The sequence below is a fragment of the Rhodnius prolixus genome, unplaced genomic scaffold (genome assembly GCF_049639745.1).
Source record: "Rhodnius prolixus isolate KJV_2025 unplaced genomic scaffold, Rpr scaffold_6, whole genome shotgun sequence".
Classification (NCBI taxonomy): domain Eukaryota; kingdom Metazoa; phylum Arthropoda; class Insecta; order Hemiptera; family Reduviidae; genus Rhodnius; species Rhodnius prolixus.
Window position 1 is genome coordinate 7,080,773 of NW_027411634.1, and position 24,765 is coordinate 7,105,537.

Consider the following 24,765-nt stretch of genomic DNA (forward strand, 5'->3'; position numbering starts at 1 on the left):
TAGATGCTAATGATAAATATAGAGGGACAGAGCAGAGTACACAAGTCTGCTTCCAAAAATATTCCGCACTAATGAAGAGTAGCTGAGAGTATTAATCAATTGAGATTATTATCGACTGGGTCTGTGACAGAAGGAACCTATTGTTTTTATAAAGTCCACGTGATTCATTTTTTAGAGTATCAATTCACTCAAACCAATTGCGAGAATATACAAACTACAATAAATCCAATCAACATATTCGTAAAAAAAAAAGAATAGAAAAAACAACAACTATAAGATTTTGTGACAAAGAAAGAACCAATTTCAACAAACCTCAAATTGTCTAGAACAATTTCTTTTCTCCATTGTCCGCTGAGCCATTTACTATTACATCCAAAATATTTGTAGGACTATTAAAACTCCTTTATCCATATCCAATTTGCCCATCCATAACGTCATCCTAACTTCACTAAAACTAATTCTGAACGAGAATGTTAATATTTTTCTTTATTTTCCCATATGTAAAATATTTTATTAAAATAGCAGACTGGTTTGTCTATTTATCCATCTCAAGCGTGATGTTGGCCACATCACTGTGTGTCAGGATTTGGCTCACTTCTAAAACTTCTTATTTACTTAATTCGTTTTAACCATTTTTGGCTTCCATATCATAGCTGCTTTGCCCTTGGTCATAAAATTTAATGTCATACTGAAGTTAAATATTAAGAGGATTAGGGAGAAAAATAGTAGGAGATATCTTTTTTTTTCATTTAATGCAATATACAAACTTAAAGTCTCTTAAAACTAACCTAACTAAATGAAGTTGGTTTTCATCACTGCTTGGAATTAGCGTTACTTAAAACCAACTTATAACTAAGTAGCATTTCAATTTTTTAGTTTTCACTTCAAAGCGTGGTTGCAAAGCTTCATTATCATTGACGTTCTTTATTATCCTTGATCTCAATTATTATCTGAACTATACTTAAAACTAATTGTTTGGAACATGAATAGTTTAATTTGTTAGGTAAACTATAAAGTTATTTCAGTGAAACGTCACTAAATAAACTACACTTAAACTAACAAAAGGCCTTCTTTAATTGTGTCAGGTCAGAATGTTTATTCTGTCATAAAGTATCGCTATGTTTATTTTTCTGTTTATCACTTTTACTTGTTTTTGTAAATAAACCATTATTGATTTTAAAAGAATGCTGATTCTTATATTAGTATAGAAATTGTATATTTAGCTGGCAATAAATTTTTCGATAGTTAATTTAAGTTTCGATCATAAAAGGTAAACGGTAAATTTAAGTGAAAAGAAGATATCGATACAGAAAAAAGTTGAAAAAATTAAGCCCGCTTGCTGGAGTGGAAGAATTAACTTGACGAGATCTTATTAGTTTTATTTCATGCTGAAGTTTATTTTTTGTTAGCAATTTTAGATATACTATATCTCCACCGTTCGCGATACTGCACCAGATAACATAATTTATAGTTTGTAGTCATTAATGAATATCTTTGTATTTATAAAGTTTAATTAAAGTTGGAAAAATTGTTAATTGAAGCTACATTTGAGCTTTGAAACGTGTACTGCCTCTGTTAGCCTACTCCCGGGAGTAGTTGCCCAGGGAGCACCTCGAGGAGGTAGAGATCAGATTTCGCTCCCCAAAAATTACCTACCGATTATCGCAATAACAATAAGGTTAAGGATTATCTTTCCTTATTAATGCATTGTACAAACTTAAAATCTACATATTGTTTTCAATAATTGAGAACTTTTTAAGATTTGCGGTATCGACGTGTAATGGAAGAACCTTGACAATTATTATAGTAAGAGAAAATCGTGTGACAGTTCGCTTGAATTTTTTCTGTTTATATTTAATGATTTAGATAAAAGTCACTGAATCAAATTCAAGTGAAACAAAGTAAATAAGTTATCTTGATTCGTTCACAGGAACAGTATAAAGAAATAAGAAATTATTTTAAACATTATTATAACTACTTCTCTGAAGGTTTTATAAAAATGATTTTATATTTAAAATTTAAAAATACTTTCAATTGATTATAACATATTTCATATTGTTAAATATTAAATATATAATTGCTACACTGTCTTTCTGAAAAGTGGGGACACATGATTCTAGATAGAAGTTTCCCTCCATTTGTACTGTACATTTCATTTGTTGTATTATGATTGTAGGTAATAAAGAACAAAGTGGAATACTTTGGTTCTTTAAATAGTGTTTTGGTTTTTTGCAATAAATATATTGAATTTTAACAGAAATGCTGTCAAGAGGTGTACAAGACTGCAGGCTGTTTCATTTGGAAAACGTGAAATACGTATGAGTGCTCTGTTCCCAGTTTAATCACCTAGCAATCTACATTTTCTTTTTACGACTTTAGGAAAGTAAGTAATAGATTTTCCTTGATTTTTTAGACAACATTAAGAATTGTAAGTCTAGTTTAACTGAATCAAAAAAAAAAAAAAATTGCATTAAAATGAGCATATGTTCTGTTACTGCATATTGTTCATGTTGTTAAGCTAGGATACCCGCAGGGACGTTAAGGTCCCCAAAGAAGTGGCTAGTCACTTCCTCCTTACGGGAGGTTTTATCGTTAATGAAAATCCTTGTATTTATAAAGTTAAATTAAATTTGGAAAACATTTTAATGAAAGCTATTTCTGAGCTTTGGAAAGTGTACTGTCTCTGTTAGCCTACTCCCGGGGGGAGTAGTTGCCCGGGGAGCACCTCGAGGAGGTAGAGATCAGATTTCGCTCCCCAAAGAACGCCTTTCTACCCACATCCGCATTCTAGTTGGTCTTTGAAGCTGGGTAGGATTTAGTAGAACTCCAGTCAATGGAGTTTGTAAAAATGGATCAGGAGAAAATTGGAGGATTAAAGGAATAGGGTAGATAAATCGTTTAGTGAGTGAGGGATATACAGGTCTGTCAGCATAGACCAATGACTAGAATGACGTAAACCTAGATTTCTAGGTTACGTATAGGATAGGACGATTAGGGAAATAGGGGGGATAATCAGAAAGGCGTTCGGAAAGAAAAGGGTTTTTGGACTGGTGGGTATTTGGCATTATAAAAAGATACAGACTTGAAGAAAACCAAGTCTGCAAAACCAACAAAGAAAAAGAAATTCAAGAAACAATTATTGAGAACTAAAACCCCAGCCTGAAACTAAATCAAATCAACCAAGAAAGAAAAGATTTTAAAACAATGAAACGTGTCATGTATAAAATCGGAGCCAGTGTTTTTTGTCACGAAATGTTGTGCAGAATGTGTATCCGAGATAAATCTAACACAATAATTAATTAGTCGGTACATTTGATTCACATTTAGTCTAAAAAAAAAAACGAGTAAAAACATTGTTAGTGGCCACTGAAAATGTTTTAAATAATTATAATTCCAAGTATTCATTTAGGTGATTAGTGAACATGCAATTAGTGAAATGATTTAATTATTTCATGCATTATTATCATGCTATTAGTTACACCATATTAATTAAATATGAAAATGTAAAATAAGTGGAATTATAATTATTATTAAAATGTAAGTTTATAATAGAAATGTGTAAAAGTAAGTGAATCAATTATTAAAAATAAAAATATTAAAAATTTCCGACTGACTGCAAAGCTATTAACGTAATAACTATCAGACTCCTGGGAACTATCTTTTGCTGGGGTAGCTATCAATCTGTTCAACCGTTTTCTTCTTCCAATCAATGTCACTCTTTTACCTAAATACTAAGCTTAACCTAACTTATAAACTAGGTAATTTATTCATACATTGAAATTCATTTGATATGGTTTCTTCTGATATGGCAGGTGCATACTGCCCAACTTACAACTAAGATTAACCTAACTTACAAACTAGATACTTAAGCCATCGATTGAAATTCCTTTGATATGGTTTCTTCTTATTTAGTAGGGGCTTACTTGCCCAATTAACAACTAAGCTTAACCTAACTTATAAACTAGATACTTAAGCCATCGATTGAAATTCCTTTGATATGGTTTCTTCTTATATGGCAGGGGCACACTTGCCCAATTTACAACTAAGCCTAACCTAACTTATAAACTAGATAATTTAGTCATCCATTGAAATTCCTTTGATATGGTTTCTTCTAATATGGCAGGGGCTCACTTGCCCAACTTACAACTAAGCTAACTTATAAACTAGATAATTTAGTCATCCATTGAAATTCCTTTGATATGGTTTCTTCTAATATGGCAGGGGCCCACTTGCCCAACTTACAATTAAGCTAAACCTAACTTATAAACTAGGTACTATAGTCATCCTTTGAAATTCCCAAGATATGGTTTCTTCTTATGTGGCAGGGGCTCACTTACCCAACTTACAACTAAGCTTCACCTAACTTATAAACTAGATAATTTAGTCATCCATTGAAATTCCTTTGATATGGTTTCTTTTTATATAGCTGGGGCCCACTTGCCCAACTTAGAACTAAGCCATCATATAAACTAATTACTAAGGCACCTGTTGAGGTTCGTTAGATAAGGTTTCTTCTAATGTGGAAGTTGCATACTGCCTAACTTACAACTACGCTAACTAAAAACTATTTACTATCTAACTAAACTAACTGCAGATGATGAGAATAAAAAACTGACCTAATTGGACTATTATCGCATACTAGGCAATAAACTTAAATCATTCTGTTCCCATAAAAACTAATCACGTATGGCTTTTATTAATATTCCAAAGATATGGGTTTCGTCAAACATTGAGGGTGTATTTCGTCCAACTTATAGCTAGCTTAACTTACTAACTAATCACATTAGGAATACGTGGATATTCCAAAGATATGGGTTTCGTCTAATATTGAGGGTGTACTTCGTCCAACTTATAGCTAACTTAACTTACTAACTAATCACGTTTAACACACGTTGATATACCTAAGACAAGGGTTTCGCCTGTGCTGAAGGAGTATTTCGTCCAACTTATAGCTAACTTAACTTACTAACTAATCAAGTTCAGTACACTTCGATATTCCAATGATATGGGTTTTGCCTGTCCTGAAGGAGTATTTTGCCCGACTTACAGCTAACTTAACTTACTAACTGCTTATGTCTAAGATTTCGGTTTCGTCTGAATTTGAGGGTGCATATGGTTTACTCCTAAATTACTTAATTACTTACAAGTGATGTGAACACCAATAGGTGAAGTCTTAAAATATAAACGCGAACTTTAAAAGCTTAATCTAAACCATTACTTTATAAACTAAACACCTGTCACACCCAATATTATTCGTAAAATGTGAATTTGGTTAGGCAACGTTTGAGATTCAAAAGATATTAAATTCATCTGACATAAATGGTTCATTTCTCCTGTCTTGTAGCCGCCAAGTTAACTGAGAGCTGATTTCAGCTGGCACCCATTGGGATTCCAATCATATAGCTTTCTTCTGTCATGATAGGTAAAAATTCCTCATCTTATAACTAAGTAAACTTAAAAACTAATGTTATTCTATTCTAATTTTTTCTAGGCTGGAGTTTCATAAGACGTGGATTTACGTAATGCGGTGGTTTGGATTAGTTCCATCTTCTAGCTGCATAGCAGAAATAACAGCCTACAAAGAATCTATGAACCAAGAACATCAAAGAATCATAAAAAAGAGGTATCAGGTTTACTTCCATTTACTATCTACATAACGAAAGTAACTGCCTTTAAAGATACAATTAATTTACAATGGACCACTTTTGTCTGAAGAACAGCTATCGAGAATTCACAAAGAACACAAACCAAACAAAACGAAGCTCTCTGTTCGCCTAACAATCTACTCAGATTTCGCAGATCAAGGTCAAAGTAAACACAAAAATGAAAGAAGTACATGAGCTTCTAAATATTTGATTACTAATACGTTTAAAATTTACATTAACCCAAAAAACAAAAATACTTTTATTTAACCTCACACGTTTCGAATCTAAAAAAAGGATTTCATCTATTTAGAGTTTAACCCCTATGGATTGTTAATCTACTGCAGCGAAAACAAGTCCATGAACATTAAACTCTCAACAGAAAGAAAAACTATCTCAAAACATTAAATTCAAAACGTTGAACGTATTAAATAAAAGCACATTTTTTGAAATTTTATAGAATTTAAATTCTACATAATTGTTTAACCAAAATTATAATATACACATAAAACCGTACAAATAGACTGTTTGAGACTGAAGCAGTCAATTCGAAGTAAGACAAGCAATTTCACTAAATTAGAACTCATACATATGCTCTGCGCCCAGTTCTGCTTGGCGCATTAATAACAGTAAATTAATTGTTTGGAGATATTTGTCGTATACAATTGTTCTAGAGATCACATACTATCGAAATACACCGGTAACCGATTTAATTCCGTTTGCCTCACCGAATTATTTCCCGAACACGCTCCGCGCCGAATAATTTTTTAAGCTCTTTAAAATAAAATAGTAACTCGGACGATGGATATTTCATACCGAATGTTTTGACGTTCACGGATTATCTAAATACCCGGAAATCCGATTTTATCGTCCCATAGAAGACCCACTAATACAAATATAATCAGAACGCGAACCGTTTTTTTTTTATATTAGTAGTATGGTACCATACTTTTAAAATATGTCGTATTAGTAGTGAACTCTAGAAGAATTAAGTGTCACATTTATGCTAGCAATTATTTTTTTATTAACGTGGAAAGGAGCGTAAGGTGCAGATAGTTTTAGAGGAATAAAAGAGTAAAATTGCATGTCTGGAAATTAGCTTCAAATTCACTTATCTTTTATTCGAAGTTGGGGTAGGAGCTAATTTTATACAGGTTGGTAACATAATATAGGAGAAGTAAGAATCAGAATTAGGTTAGTTATCTATTAAAACTGCATCTCACAACACCTGAACTTTTTCAATGAATGTAAACTGATATGATGGCTTTTAAATGTGCTTAAAACTATACCTACTTTTATAACTAATACTAAATTCTATCTGTACTCTAAACTAATGCTCTACTTAAACTAAACTACAACCAAAAAGTGTAATTAAAACTAGTGCCATCTGTCAGTTTTTATTGTCACTTATGATATAGTCAGTTTCAATTCTTTCTACCTAATACATAAGGGAAAGAGTCACCAAGAAAAGTTTAATCAAGTATCAACTTGTAACTTTACGAAATTTCAACGTGTGTCAATACTGATGAGTTTCAGGAGGAAAAAAATCCCTAAAAATTAACAGTCGGTGCCATGAGACAAATAATAAAATACATAAATGCTAATGATAAATATAGAGGGTCAATACAAATAAGAACAGAGTTTAAAAATCTGCTTCCCAAAATATTCAATGATGAGAAGCAGTGATTATAATTCAATCGAGATTAATAATCGACTGGGTATGGAACCGTAGGAAAGAATTGTTTTTATAAAATCAATGTGAATCATTTTTTGGAGTATCAATTCAACTACTAGCACTCAGAGCAAATGCGATATTATACAAACTACAATAGATCCAATCAACAAAAAAAAAATAACTAAGATTTTGCAACAACGAAAGGACCAATTTCAACAAACACCAAATATTCTTTTCTCCATTGTCCGTTAAGCCATCTACCATTTCATCCAAAATATTTGTAGGACTACCATTCCATTCCTTCATCCATAACATCATCCCAGCCTCATTAAAACTAATTCTTAAAACTAAGTTTTCTTTTTTTTATCTGGATGAGCATATTAAAAACATATGTCCCATATGTAAAAATATTGTAGAGTTAGATTCCTTTTTCTATTTATCCATCTCCTGTGTGACATCAAAGTTGGTACATATGCGAATCATATAACTTAGTATTATATTACACAGTTTTCACATCACAGCTTCTGGTTTATACTTACTTAAGAGTTAGTAAACTAACTAATTTAACATTTGAAATATTTTTTGGTGTTCACGTCATCTCATGAAGATTATAACTATCTTATAAAGCTAACTAACTAACCAACTAAATTACGTTTGAAAAAATATTGGTTTCCACATCACTGCATCAGAATTATAACTATTATTTGAAACTAGGGAACTTAATTACTGAACGATGTTTGGTTTCCTCATCGCAGCATTAGTGCTAGCGTTTTCTTAAAACTAGCTTATAACTAACTATCGATCAAATTATGAGTTTTTTCCACATCCCAGTTTAGGTCTAGCGTTTCTTATAACTAACTTATTAATAATAAGCATTTAAATGGTATTTGGCTTCCTTATCGCAGCTTGGAATTAGCGTTTCTTTAACTAATATCTTATAACTAATTAACAACTAAACAATAATATGTCCCCAGAATAATGTAAGCGTTTTTCTAAAACTAACTTATGTTAACAAAATTTTTTCACAAAATTCACATCACTGCATCACAGTTATAGCTACAAATTTACTAAATTAATTAATTTAAAACTATGTTAGACTTCCACATCACTGAGTGTAGGGATTTGGAGTTATTTAATTCGTATTAATCATTTTTGGCTTCCATATCACAGCTGCTTTGCCCTTGGTCATAAAATTTAATGTCATACTGGTGCTTAATATCAAGCGGATTAGGGAGAAAAATAGTAAAAGATATCTTTTTTTTAAATACAATGTACAAACTTAAAGTCTCTTAAAACTAACTTAACTAAACGAAGTTGGTTTTCCTCATCACAGCTTGGGATTAGCGTTACTTAAAACTAACTTATAACTAAGCAGCATTTAAATTGTTTGGTTTCCACATCAAAGCTTGATTCTACATCTTCATTATCATTGACGTTCTTCATTATCCTTGATCTTAATAATTATCTTAACTATACTCAAAACTAATTATTTGGAACATGAATAGTTTAATTTGTTAGTAAACAATAATGTTGTTTCAGTGTAACGTCACTAAATAATCTACACTTAAACTAACAAAAGGCCTTCTTTAATTGTGTCAGGCCAGAATGTTTATTCTGTCATGAAGTATCGCTATGTATATATTTTTCTGTTTATCACTTTTACTTGTTTTTGTAAATAAACCATTATTGATTTTAAAAGAACGCTGATTCTTATATTAGTACAGAAATTGTATATTTAGCTGGTAATGAATTTTTCGCTAGTTTAAGTTTGGATCATAAAAGGAAAAAGGTAAATTTAAGTGAAAAGAAGATATCAATACAGAAAAAAGTTGAAAAAAATTAAACACGCTTCCTGTAGAAATAACTTGACGAAATATTATTAGTTTTATTTTAAGTTCGAGCTGTAACAGTTGAGGTATATTTTTTTTTAGCCATTTTTCATATATATCTCGAATCTTAGCGAAACTGCACGAGATAACACTTTCATATTCTACAACCCTTTTAAAACAGTTCTAATTTATCATTTCGCTTATCGTTAATGAATATATTTCTATTTATAAAGTTTAATTAAATTTGGAAAAAATTTAAATTGAAGCTACATTTGAGCGTTAAAAAATGTACTGTCTCTGTTAGCCTACTCCCGGGAGTAGTTGCCCAGGGAGCACCTCGAGGAGGTAGAGATCAGTTTTCGCTCCCCTAAGAACGCCTTTCTACCCACATCCGCATTCTAGTTGGTATTTTAAGCAGGCATAGGGATACGTAGAACTCCATAAAATGGAGTTTGAAAAATGAATTGAGATAAAATTGGAGGAAAAGGGAATAGGGTAAGAATATCGTTAAAGTGATTGAGGGATATACAGGGAGATCTGTCTGCATAGACCAATGACTAGAATGAGTTAAACCTAGATTTCTAGGTTATGTAAAGGATGGGGCAATTAGGGAAATAGGGGGATTATTAGAAAGGCGTTCGGAAAAATAGGGTTTTTGGACTGGTGGGTAATTGGGCTCACAAAAAGGTACAGATTTAAAGAAAACAATGTCTGCAAAACCAAAAAAGAAACGAAATTCAAGAAAGAACAAGAAGACGATTAACAACTGAAACCACAGCCTGAAATTAAACAAATCAAACAAGAAACAAAAGATTTTAAAACAATGAAACGTGTAATGTATAAAATCGGAGCCAGTGTTTTTTGTCACGAAGTGTTGTGCAGGATGTGTATTCGAAATAAATCTAACACAATAATTAATTAGTCGGTACATTTGATTCACATTTAGTCTTAAAAAACCGAGTAAAAACATTGTTAGTGGCCACTAAAATGTTTTAAATAATTATAATTCCAAGTATTCATTTAGGTGAGTAGTGAACATGCAATTAGTGAAATAATTTAATCTTTTCATGCATTATTATCATGCTATTAGTTACACCATATTAATTAAATATGAAAATGTAAAATAAGTGGAATTATAATAACATCAAAGCGAAAGATTATACTAGAAAATTTGTAAAAGTAAGTGTTTCAATTATTAATAATAGAACTCCTAAAGATTTTTGACTGACTACAAAGCAACTAATATAGAAACAATAAGACTGCTTTGAGAATGCTATCAATAATAACTAGAAAAGATCTCCTACTCTTAGACGAATTTGAAATGAAACCATCCCGACAAGTTTCTCAGTAACCAGGTTTTTACCTGTTCAACCGTTTTCTTCTTCCAATCAATATCACTTTTACCCAAATACAACCTTCTTTTTAAGATTACAACGTAGATTAATTAATAAAAGTATATTGCCAGGAAATATACTCTATCTGTTCCAAAAGAAAAAAAGCCACATGAATGCACCACCAAGAGAAGAAAAAAAAAAATACAAGAGAAATTTAAACCTATATCAAGAGCACTTCAACAGTCAGCAAAACAAAATAGAAGTGTTCACTTAAATTAGTTAAATTTGTGTATTTATTAGATGACGTGCACTGAAATTACTATTAAAGTCAGTTTGTTACTACATAAACTATTTGTTCCAAACAATTTTCTTAAAATACTACTTATCAACTACTTTGAGATCCACTACTGAGATTCCAAAGATATAGTTTCCTTCTGAGCTGAACGACGGCACTTCACTAAGTTAAAACTAAGCTACCTTCTAAACTAATTACATCAGGCATCCATTGAAATTCCTAAGATATGGTTTCTTCTGATATGGCAGGGGCATACTGCCAAACTTACAACTAAGCTTAACCTAACTTATAAACTAGATACTTTATCTATCCTTTGAAATTCCTAAGATATGGTTTCTTCTTATATGGCAGGTGCCCACTTGCCCAACTTACAACTAAGCTTTACCTAACTTATAAACGAGATAATTTAGTCATCCATTGAAATTCCTTTGATATGGTTTCTTCTTATATGGCAGGGGCTCTCATGCCCAACTTACAACTAAGCTTAACCTAACTTACAAACTAGATCCTTTAGCCATCCATTGAAATTCCTAAGATCTGGTTTCTTCTTATATGGCAGGGGCACACTTGCCCAGCCTACAACTAAGCTTAACCTAACTTACAAACTAGATACTTTAGCCATCCTTTGAAATTCCTAAGATATAGTTTCTTCTTATATGGCAGGGGCCCTCTTGCCCAACTTACAACTAAGCTTAACCTAACTTACAAACTAGATCCTTTAGCCATCCATTGAAATTCCTAAGATATGGTTTCTTCTAATATGGCAGGGGCACACTTGCCCAGCTTACAACTAAGCTTAACCTAACTTACAACCAGATACGTTAGCCATCCTTTGAAATTCCTAACATACAGTTTCTTCTGATATGGCAGGGGCTCACTTGCCCAACTTACAACTAAGATTAACCTAACTTACAAAATAAATCCTTTAGTCATCCTTTGAAATTCCTTTGATTTGGTTTCTTCTGATATGGCAGGGGCACAGTTGCCCAACATACTACTAAGCTTAACCTAACTTACAAACTAGATATTTAGCTATCCTTTGAAATTCCTTTGATATGGTTTCTTCTTATATGGCAAGGGCCCACTTGCTCAACTTACCACTAAGCTTAACCTAACTTATAAACTAGATATTTAGCCATCCTTTGAAATTCCTATAATATGGTTTCTTCTAATATGGCAGGTGCATACTGCCCAACTTACAACTAAGCTTAACCTAACTTACAAACTAGATACTTAAGCCATCGATTGAAATTCCTAAAATATGGTTTCTTCTTATATGGCAGAGGCCCACTTGCCCAACTTACAACTAAGCTTAACCTAACTTATAAACTAGATAATTTCGTCATCCATTGAAATTCCTTTGATATGGTTTCTTCTCATATGGCGGAGGCACACTTGCCCAACTTACAATTAAGCTTACCCTAACTTACAAACTAGATAATTTAGTCATCCATTGAAATTCCTTTGATATTGTTTCTTCTTATATGGCAGGGGCTCTCTTGCCTAACTTACAACTAAGCTTAACCTAACTTACAACTAAGCATTAACTAACTTACAAACTAGATACGTTAGCCATCCTTTGAAATTCCTCAGATATAGTTTCTTCTGATATGGCAGGGGCTCACTTGCCCAACTTACAACTAAGCTTAACCTAACTTACAAACTAGATACTTTAGCCATCCATTGAAATTGATAAGATATGTTTCTTCTTATATGGGAAGGGCACACTGGCCTAACTTACAACTACGCTTAACCTAACTAACAGACTAGATACTTTAGCTATCCTTTGAGATTCGTGAGACATGGTTTCTTCTTATAAAGCAGGGGCCCAACTTACCACTAAGCTTAACCTAACTTATAAACTAGATATTTAGCCATCCTTTGAAATTCCTATAATATGGTTTCTTCTAATATGGCAGGTGCATACTGCCCAACTTACAACTAAGCTTAACCTAACTTATAAACTAGATAATTTAGTCATCCATTAAAATTCCTTTGATATTGTTTCTTCTTATATGGCAGGGGCTCTCTTGCCTAACTTACAACTAAGCTTAACCTAACTTACAACTAAGCATTACCTAACTTACAATCTAGTTGCTTTAGCCGTCCTTTGAAATTCCTAAGATATGGTTTCTTCTTATATGGCAGAGGCCCACTTGCCCAACTTACAACTAAGCTTAACCAAATTTATAAACTAGATAACTTCATCATCCATTGAAATTCCTTTGATATGGTTTCTTCTTATATGGCATTGTCACACTTGCCCAGCTTACAACTAAGCTTAATCTAACTTACAAACTAGATACTTTAGCCATCCATTGAAATTCCTAAGATATGTTTTCTTCTTATATGGGGAGGGCACACTGCCAAACTTACAACTAAGCTTAACCTAACTTACAGACTAGATACTTTAGCTATCCTTTGAAATTCCTGAGATATGGTTTCTTCTTATAAGGCAGGGGCCCAACTTACAACTAAGCTTAACCTAACTTATAAACTAGATAATTTAGTCATCTATTGAAATTCCTTTGATATTGTTTCTTCTTATATGGCAGGGGCTCCCTTGCCCAACTTGCAACTAAGCTTAACCTAACTTACAAACTAGATCCATTAGCCATCCATTGAAATTCCTAAGATATGGTTTCTTCTTATATGGCAGGGGCACACTTGCCCCGCTTACAACTAAGCTTTACCTAACTTACAAACTAGTTGCTTTAGCCATCCTTTGAAATTCCTATGATATGGTTTCTTCTTATATGGCAGAGGCCCACTTGCCCAACTTACAACTAAGCTTAACCTAACTTACAAACTAGATCCTTTAGCCATCTATTGAAATTCCTAAGATATGGTTTCTTCTAATATGGCAGGGGCACACTTGCCCAGCTTACAACTAAGCTTAATCTAACTTACAAACTAGATACTTTAGCCATCCTTTGAAATTCCTAAGATATAGTTTCTTCTGATATGGCAGGGGCTGACTTGCCAACCTTACAACTAAGCTTATTCTAACTTATAAACTACATAATTTAGTCATCCATTGAAATTCATTTGATATGGTTTCTTCTTATATGGCAGGGGCCCACTTGCTCAACTTATCACTAAGCCTAACCTAACTTATAAACTAGATATTTAGCTATCCTTTGAAATTCCTTTGATATGCTTTCTTCTTATATGGCAGGGGCCCACTTGCTTAACTTACCACTAATCTTAACCAAACTTATAAACTAGATAACTTCATCATCCATTGAAATTCCTTTGATACGGTTTCTTCTTATATAGCATGGTCACACTTGCCCAACTTAAAATTAAGCTTAACCTAACTTACAAACTAGATACTTTAGCCATCCATTGAAATTTCTAAGATATGTTTTCTTCTTATATGGGGAGGGCACACTGCCAAACTTACAACTAAGTTTAACCTAACTTACAGACTAGATACTTTAGCTATCCTTTGAAATTCCTGAGATATAGTTTCTTCTTATAAGGCAGGGGCCCAACTTACAACTAAGCTTAACCTAACTTATAAACTAGATAATTTAGTCATCTATTGAAATTCCTTTGATATTGTTTCTTCTTATATGGCAGGGGCTCCCTTGCCCAACTTGCAACTAAGCTTAACCTAACTTACAAACTAGATCCATTAGCCATCCATTGAAATTCCTAAGATATGGTTTCTTCTTATATGGCAGGGGCACACTTGCCCAGCTTACAACTAAGCTTAATCTAACTTACAAACTAGATACTTTAGCCATCCTTTGAAATTCCTAAGATATAGTTTCTTCTGATATGGCAGGGGCTCACTTGCCCAACTTACAACTAAGCTTATTCTAACTTATAAACTACATAATTTAGTCATCCATTGAAATTCATTTGATATGGTTTCTTCTTATATGGCAGGGGCCCACTTGCTCAACTTATCACTAAGCCTAACCTAACTTATAAACTAGATATTTAGCTATCCTTTGAAATTCCTTTGATATGCTTTCTTCTTATATGGCAGGGGCCCACTTGCTCAACTTACCACTAAGCTTAACCAAACTTATAAACTAGATAACTTCATCATCCATTGAAATTCCTTTGATATGGTTTCTTCTTATATGGCATTGTCACACTTGCCCAACTTAAAATTAAGCTTAACCTAACTTACAAACTAGATACTTTAGCCATCCATTGAAATTCCTAAGATATGGTTTCTTCTTATATGGGGAGGGCACACTGCCAAACTTACAACTAAGCTTAACCTAACTTACAGACTAGATACTTTAGCTATCCTTTGAAATTCCTGAGATATGGTTTCTTCTTATAAGGCAGGGGCCCAACTTACAACTAAGCTTAACCTAACTTATAAACTAGATAATTTAGTCATCTATTGAAATTCCTTTGATATTGTTTCTTCTTATATGGCAGGGGCTCCCTTGTCCAACTTGCAACTAAGCTTAACCTAACTTACAAACTAGATCCATTAGCCATTTATTGAAATTCCTAAGATATGGTTTCTTCTTATATGGCAGGGGCACACTTGCCCAGCTTACAACTAAGCTTTACCTAACTTACAAACTAGTTGCTTTAGCCATCCTTTGAAATTCCTAAGATATGGTTTCTTCTTATATGGTAGAGGCCCACTTGCCCAACTTACAACTAAGCTTAACCTAACTTACAAACTAGATCCTTTAGCCATCTATTGAAATTCCTAAGATATGGTTTCTTCTAATATGGCAGGGGCACACTTGCCCAGCTTACAACTAAGCTTAATCTAACTTACAAACTAGATACTTTAGCCATCCTTTGAAATTCCTAAGATATAGTTTCTTCTGATATGGCAGGGGCTCACTTGCCCAACTTACAACTAAGCTTATACTAACTTATAAACTACAGAACTTAGTCATCCATTGAAATTCATTTGATATGGTTTCTTCTTATATGGCAGGGGCCCACTTGCTCAACTTATCACTAAGCCTAACCTAACTTATAAACTAGATATTTAGCTATCCTTTGAAATTCCTTTGATATGCTTTCTTCTTATATGGCAGGGGCCCACTTGCTCAACTTACTACTAAGCTTAACCTAACTTATAAACTAGATATTTAGCCATCCTTTGAAATTCCTATAATATGGTTTCTTCTAATGTGGCAGGTGCATACTGCCCAACTTACAACTAAGCTTAACCTAACTTACAAACTATATACTTAAGTCATCCATTGAAATTCCTGAGATATAGTTTCTTCTTATATGGCAGCGGCTCTCTTGCCCAACTTACAACTAAGCTTAACCTAACTTACAAACTAGATACTTTAGCCATCCTTTGAAATTCCTAAGATATAGTTTCTTCTGATATGGCAGGGGCTCACTTGCCCAACTTACAACTAAGCTTATTCTAACTTACAAACTAGATACTTTAGCCATCCTTTACAATTCCTAAGATATGGTTTCTTCTGATATGGCAGGGGCTCACTTGCCCAACTTACAACTAAGCTTAACCTAACTTACAAAGTAGATACTTTAGCTATCCATTGAAATTCCTAGTATATGTTTTCTTCTTATATGGCAAGGGCACACTTGCCCAACTTACAACTAAGCTTAACCTAATTTACAAACTAGATACATTAGCTATCCATTGAAATTCCTAAGATATGTTTTCTTCTTATATGACAAGGGCACACTTGCCCAACTTACAACTAAGCTTAACCTAACTTATAAACTAGATAATTTAGTCATCCATTGAAATTCTTAAGATATTGTTTCTTCTGATATGGCAGGGGCTCACTTGCCCAACTTACAACTAAGCTTAACCTAACTTACAAACTAGATACTTTAGCCATCCATTGAAATTGATAAGATATGTTTTCTTCTTATATGGGAAGGGCACACTGGCCTAACTTACAACTACGCTTAACCTAACTAACAGACTAGATACTTTAGCTATCCTTTGAGATTCGTGAGACATGGTTTCTTCTTATAAAGCAGGGGCCCAACTTACCACTAAGCTTAACCTAACTTATAAACTAGATATTTAGCCATCCTTTGAAATTCCTATAATATGGTTTCTTCTATGGCAGGTGCATACTGCCCAACTTACAACTAAGCTTAACCTAACTTATAAACTAGATAATTTAGTCATCCATTAAAATTCCTAAGATGTGGTTTCTTCTTATATGGCAGAGGCCCACTTGCCCAACTTACAACTAAGCTTAACCAAATTTATAAACTAGATAACTTCATCATCCATTGAAATTCCTTTGATATGGTTTCTTCTTATATGGCATTGTCACACTTGCCCAGCTTACAACTAAGCTTAATCTAACTTACAAACTAGATACTTCAGCCATCCATTGAAATTCCTAAGATATGTTTTCTTCTTATATGGGGAGGGCACACTGCCAAACTTACAACTAAGCTTAACCTAACTTACAGACTAGATACTTTAGCTATCCTTTGAAATTCCTGAGATATGGTTTCTTCTTATAAGGCAGGGGCCCAACTTACAACTAAGCTTAACCTAACTTATAAACTAGATAATTTAGTCATCTATTGAAATTCCTTTGATATTGTTTCTTCTTATATGGCAGGGGCTCCCTTGCCCAACTTGCAACTAAGCTTAACCTAACGTACAAACTAGATCCATTAGCCATCCATTGAAATTCCTAAGATATGGTTTCTTCTTATATGGCAGGGGCACACTTGCCCAACTTACAACTAAGCTTAACCTAACTTATAAACTAGATAATTTAGTCATCCATTGAAATTCCTTTGATATTGTTTCTTCTTATATGGCAGGGGCTCTCTTGCTCAACTTACAACTAAGCTTAACCTAACTTACAAACTAGATCCATTAGCCATCCATTGAAATTCCTTTGATATTGTTTCTTCTTATATGGCAGGGGCTCCCTTGCCCAACTTGCAACTAAGCTTAACCTAACGTACAAACTAGATCCATTAGCCATCCATTGAAATTCCTAAGATATGGTTTCTTCTTATATGGCAGGGGCACACTTGCCCAACTTACAACTAAGCTTAACCTAACTTATAAACTAGATAATTTAGTCATCCATTGAAATTCCTTTGATATTGTTTCTTCTTATATGGCAGGGGCTCTCTTGCTCAACTTACAACTAAGCTTAACCTAACTTACAAACTAGATCCATTAGCCATCCTTTGAAATTCCTAAGATATGGTTTCTTCTTATATGGCAGGGGCCCACTTGCCCAACTTACAACTAAGCTTAACCTAACTTATAAACTAGATAATTTAGTCATCCATTGAAAATCCTTTGATATGGTTTCTTCTTATATGGCAGGGGCTCTCTTGGCCAACTTACAACTAAGCTTAACCTAACTTACAAACTAGATCCATTAGCCATCCATTGAAATTCCTTTGATATGGTTTCTTCTTATATGGTAGGGGCACACTTGCCCAATTTACAACTAAGCTTATTCTAACTTACAAACTAGATACTTTAGCTATCCATTGAAATTCCTAAGATATAGTTTCTTCTGACCAGACTGGGGGGTAAGTGGGCTTACAAAAAGATACAGACTTGAAGAAAACAATGTCTGCAAAACCAACAAAAAAAACGAAATTGAAGAATCAATAAGAAGACGATTAACAACTTAAACCCCAGCCTGAAATTGAATAAATCAACCAAGAAACAATAGATTTTGAAACAATGAAACGTGTAATGTATAAAATCGGAGCCAGTGTTTTTTGTCACGATGTGTTGTGGATGATGTGTATTCGAGATAAATCTAACACAATAATTAATTAATCGGTACATTTGATTCACATTTAGTCTTAATAAACCGCGTAAAAACATTGTTAGTGGCCACTAAAATGTTTTAAATAATTATAATTCCAAGTATTCATTTAGGTGAGTAGTGAACATGCAATTAGTGAAATGATTTAATCTTTTCATGCATTATTATCATGCTATTAATTACACCATATTAATTAAATATGAAAATGTAAAATAAGTGGAATTATAATTAACATATAAGCTAAAGATTATACTAGAAAATTTGTAAAAGTAAGGTTAATTGAAGCTACATTTGAGCTTTGAAACGTGTACTGTCTCTGTTAGCCTACTCCCGGGAGTAGTTGCCCAGGGAGCACCTCGAGGAGGTAGAGATCAGATTTCGCTCCCCAAAAATTACCTATCGATTATCTATATATTTAAGACTATAAGTTTAAGGATTATCTTTCCTTATTAATGCATTGTACAAACTTAAAATCTAGATATTGTTTTTAATAAGTGAGAACGTTTTAAGATTTGCTGTACGGACGTGTAATGGAAGAATTATTATAATAAAATTTCTCATAAACCTTGAATAATATTTTAATTTCCTTTAGTCTAGTATATTATATTTAAGAAGATAAGAAATGTTTTTAGGGAAACGAAATGCCCTCCAATTGTTTTAAATAGAAATTAATGGATCTTTCCATAGCTTAACATTTTTTTAATGAAGTAATTGACTAGCCCATTACTCATAAGAATCATATAAATTCACTTAGTGTATTTTAAATCAAAGATATTTATCTTTCTTTTTATTCAATGCTTAACTCCAAAGTGAAGGTTGCCTTTCTTATTGTGCGCTTTAAAATTATTTCAAAATCCAATCAATTGTAGATTGTAGCATGTTCCATTTGAATCCTTAATTGATTTCATTAATTAATTTTATTTTAAACTATTTGAATTTCTATTATAAAATTTTAATTTGCAGTGTTCTTATTGAATAAAATAATAAATATTATTACTTACTTATTTTTTTCCAAAATTTACTTAACCCCTGCTTATTCTGTTCAAGGTGAAGACTGTTCGGGATGACATACTTCACAATTCGGACTATTGATTGTTTTAGAAAAGGTGTTAAGAAATGTCCCAAGGTCTGAAGCTATCTCAAGAGGCAAGTTACAACAAAAAAGTAAATAAATAAATTTAAAGTTAGAATAAACATAAATTTAATTTCAAAATGTAAAAATTAATTAAGTGAAATAGAAAAATAATTAAAGAAATAAGAATTGTTGCTTGTCCAGGCATGCAAGATTCATTGGTGGACCACGTGCTAATTCAATTCTTTTAATTTTTTAGTAAAAAAATATCTAAAACTCCGTAAATTTAATATATTTGTATCACTTTATTCATTTTAATAAAAATTTGATTGAATTTAATTAAATAAATAATAAAATTTTACTTACGTGAACTGCTTAGATGTTCACTGGTCGGGAGCCCAATGGCAACTGACTGCAAAAATCCGTTAGTCGCCATATTTGAACTTGGATTTTTTATAAAATTAAATTTAAGCATAATTCTATTTAAAATGGATTAATAACAAGTTAATTTAGATAAAAGAAATGATTTTCTCACACTATTAATAGTTTTAAAGTCTTTTTATAAATAATTAATTTGGGACTACTTTATGACGTCACTCAAAAGCACATGGTTTTGCGGAAGAATACAAAAAGTATTTCCAGTTAAAAATTAATAATACTAATTCTTTTCTTTTAAAAAATGAAAGAATATTAAATTATCAAGTTGAAATAAGTAGTTAAAAATTTATTTTCCATTAGAAATAGTTTTTTAAGGCAAAAATGAGCACCTGTACTTCTGACCTTCTTTGGCTAATTCTTGAAAATCTGCTCGATAGATTTTCTTCTAATTTGGAATTTTAATTAAATAATAGGTAAAGTTTAATAATAAATTAGTGGTAAAACTTAAAATTTTATATAAAATGCTATTTTACGATGTTGACCTAGGGCTGAAGTTGTACTCCAAAAGAGGTCTCAAAATAAGTTTTGAGAGAACGGTTTTCAGTAAAATTTATGTAATACGGCTTAAATAAAAAGTACACAAAGTTTAAACAAAATCTTTGAAGCTGTTTTTAAGAAAATCCGTAAAAACTACTTAACCTATTACCTATCCTTGTACTTGGCGAATTTCCACGAACCTACGCGATAATTTTCTCTTTTAGGTTATTATTTTTACAAAATCTTCGTTGTCTGTTATTCTACATTAGTGGTAAGATATTAATCTTGTGTTGAAATTGTTCATGTGTAAGCCCTAAAGTGGAAAACCTAGTTACGTCAATATCTTTCATATTAAAAAAAGTTGTTTGTACATACTCATTTGACTGATGTTTTCTCAACGTCTTTTTCATTTCCACTTCAGTTGATGAACGGTTTTGCAGTTATTGGCTCACAGTATTGGCTGTTTCCAATCTGAATATCGTTATTCAATGAAATAAACAGTTTATAGATTTAATCTTAAATTAAAAGCATTCAATTCAATTATACTACAACTTAAAACGCAACTATTTATTCAAGATAAATTTGTATCTTTCAAAAATTTAAGAAATCAAAAAAATATGAATGCTGAAATTTTAGTTAATGTCTTTTAAACGGATCAATCTTTTAGAACGTATTTGTGGCATTGTAAAACATTAAATTATTTTAACATAAATTACGTTGCAATTAAACTGTTATACTAAACTTGATTAAGTCAAGCTGCCATAAATTGAAATCATTACTTTATGAGGTTCGTCAACCAAAATAAACGATTTTTCAAGCTCAGTTTTGTTCAAAATTATTTCTTTTAATTCATAAAAGTAACGAAACACATTTAATATCTATAACTACTGATGAAATATTATTCATATAATTAAATAAATGTGACTGTATGTAAACAAACAATGATGTGCACATAACAATAATTTTGCAAAGAAAGGATTTCGCTAGAGGATAAAAGATTTTGAGGTCATTATGAATGGTAAGATCAATGCGAACCGAAGAGCATTTACTATTTTTCTAATGATTTTTGATTGGGGAGACTGGATTCGTTGGAAAGGTAGTAAGCACCCAACGATTTCTGTCAAAGTACAGATTGCTCCATACCAGCTGCAATAGCAGTCTTTTATTGATTACAGAGAGTTTTTAGTTTTTATCAATTTTTCGAGAGAAATGTTTCAATACATGCTCTTGATCATAATAACATAATGAAAGTACGTTGTTTGCAGGAAATCGTAAATGCTGCTAAAGAGAAAATAGGAAAAATCAGATTCAGTAAATTTGTAGTTAGATGGCCAAAGGAGCCATTTAACTAAATATAAATATTTGAATTTTCCCTTATTGATTTTCATCACACACGAAACTTGAAGATTCATAAAAACATTTATAGAAAACAAATATATCCGTTGAAAACTGAATAACATTCTATGTACTTGATCGTAACACCTTGTAATTATAATAGGCAAGAAAAAGTAATTGAATTGTAACAGTGCTTGGTGGATATTAAAGTAAAGGTGAAAAATTAAAGGGCCAAGTGACATAAATGAGCAAAATACCTCATGAAGAGGATACAAAAGGAAAGGTCTTGTTCACACACTTGCTCCAGCAAGTACTTCTCATTCTACTCCTGGTTGTAAGCAATACTACCCTCTTCATTCTTGTTACGAAATAGTCCATTACCAGCGAAACACTGAGCTAGCAAGTTCTTATCAGTCCTATCTACGAAGCCAGTCCATCTGTATTGCCGAAATCACCATCATGTATAAATACCAAAGTTTCGATATATTTCACACCTTTTTCAAGCCCTAACATTGTCATCTTATTATTTTTTCTTACACTGGCTATATTCTACGAAGTATAACTATAACAAAACTCGAAACGATTCTCCCAAAATACATAAACAACTATGTGTAATACGTACATAGGTTACTTAATATCATTAAATAAGGTTCCTTTTTATTAAATTTCAGAGGAAGAATAACAAGATTTCAACTTCGCTGTTCTCCCCGAGCCACACTACTTTATAATTCTTAAAGCTAATTTGCACAATCTTGGAATGGCTTTTCAAACACGGAAACAGCGATATTCTTGTGAAATTAAGAAATAAATTCAACTTTTTCTAATGGATTATACTTTATAATTTTCAAAATAGATCGACCCTTCATTTGTAATTTAGCATTTATTATTAACTATCAAATACGAAATTGCTGCATTTCAGTGAAATTAGGAGACCCTTTCCACTTTTTTCAATACTTTTTACTTCTTAATTAACAAAAGAGGTGGTCCCACTATGTATAATGTATCATTAGCCTTTATATTAACTATAAAATGCTAAAACATCAGCATTCCTGTGAAATTAGGAGAAAATTTCCACTTTTTCCAATAGTTATTTCTTCATACTTAAACGTACCTACATGTACATTCTTACATCGGCCTTAATATTAACTATTAACTACTAAACAGGAGTGTTCGAGTGAAATTAGAGGACGATTTCTACATATTCCAATGGTGTTTGATTCTTGTTTTTCACAACAAATCTTCCCTTGCTGTATACACTAGAATAGCCTTATTATTAACTAACTTATACAGAAACCACTGCATCTCAGTGAAACGGTGATAAAAGTTCAATTTGCTTTTTAGTTTCTATTTTTAAAAATGATAGACCTCACAATTACAATCTAGCATTGGTTTATTATATAGGACTTCCTTTCACTCACATTTAATCATATTGACGACTCCTTTCATTGGTTAAATGTGTGTTTAAGAAGGTCCTGTATAAGTCTTGTACCAGTCGATTGAAGTTTTCCCAAACTCTGTAAAGATTTTATAAAACTTACTGTAAATTTTTTTATAAATTATTTTTAACTAATAAAAAAAGTAGTTAATTAATAATATTGTATTTATTTTTCCTTTTAAACTCTTAAATAATAAGAAATTAAAAATAATGAAAAAAATACGTAAAAAGAAAACATAAAAAAAAAAACAGTTAAAAAAGGCCTCAAATGTCTAGAAAGAGAAATCTAATCGTTAAAATAGTGATTTTTCTGTTAGCTAGGAGTGACTGTTAGAACTGCAATTCATTCGTTATTAACTCCGTGGTTTTTATTATTTATTATGTAGCTCGAGCTTTTTTTTAATTAGGCAACATTATATTTAGATGGCATTAGGTATGTGTTAATTATTGATACCGGAGGTAAGATAAAATAAGTTGTTTTATGGTGAGAAAAATGCATAAAATGTTTCTTGCTTCTCGAGTGTGCAATAGTACAGCTAGAGTATATAGGTGAATGATTTTGCAGGGTGGGAGGGCGGGGCAATTAATTTTTTTTGTTTTGTTGGCTTCCTGAAATACCTTATTTTATATTTAATGTTTGAATAGTTTTTTTTTATAATTCTTATAGAAGAACTGTCATCTATATTTGTGATAGTGATTATTATATTTTAGAAAAATTCTTACTTTTTACAAGACAGACATAAGTAATGGTACCTATATTTGATAATTCGAATATTTTTTTAAAATTCTAAATGAAGAATTTTAATGTAACGTTTACGACAGTGATTTTTAGACTAGACAGACATATGTTATCTTACCTTTTTCATATTGATGATTGAGATGGGGCACAAGAGTAGATATGTTTGAGGTGACGAGCGACAGAGCGACCTTCTCCCCTTCTATGCTCAAGTCGTACTGAAGAGAAATCTTAACAGTTGTACATACACAGTTTTAGTGCTACCTAGTGGCGAATATGTGAACTAAAATGTGTTTATATAGTTGACAGGTCCAGTAAGTGCTGCTACCTTGTGGCCATTTTTGAAACTAATTTTTCTTTTTTACTTTTCACAATAGTTTTTATACTTCTTGATTTTCAAAATTGATCGACCTAACGTATACATTCCAGGATTGCCTTTAATATTAACTATCAAATGCAGAAACATTACATCGAAATTAAGAGGATTTTCTAATGTTTTTTTTTTATCCTTTTTTTAAAGGTTTTCTTTTTTATTCCTTCCATTGTCGCATCTATTTCTAATCTCTTTTCATGTTTTCCTTTTTAATAAATGCTTTTAACAATAAATCTGTACAAACATGTTAATAAATCATCTTTAACAGTTTATTTTTATTTTTGGAAATTATTTCTTTCATCCTGTTGTCTGTTCGCTATCGAAGTTTTTTGAACTTTTTCCTTTTTACTGGAGATGAAAAGGAGAATAAATA

At 31.9% G+C, this 24,765-nt stretch overlaps 1 long non-coding RNA gene across 5 annotated transcripts; it reads left to right on the forward strand.

Annotated features, from left to right (window-relative positions):
• Positions 1 to 2,030: 2,030 nt before the first annotated feature.
• Positions 2,031 to 23,353, forward strand: LOC141461403 (uncharacterized). Of its 5 annotated transcripts, none has more exons than XR_012462838.1 (4): positions 2,031 to 2,176; positions 2,258 to 2,383; positions 5,492 to 5,623; positions 19,574 to 21,324. It is a non-coding gene; the product is annotated as an uncharacterized lncRNA (long non-coding RNA). The 5 variants fall into 5 exon arrangements; XR_012462841.1 differs by having other exon boundaries at positions 2,036 to 2,172; XR_012462839.1 differs by adding an exon at positions 22,520 to 23,353 and having other exon boundaries at positions 2,113 to 2,383; positions 19,574 to 19,690.
• The last annotated feature ends 1,412 nt before the right edge of the window (positions 23,354 to 24,765 follow it).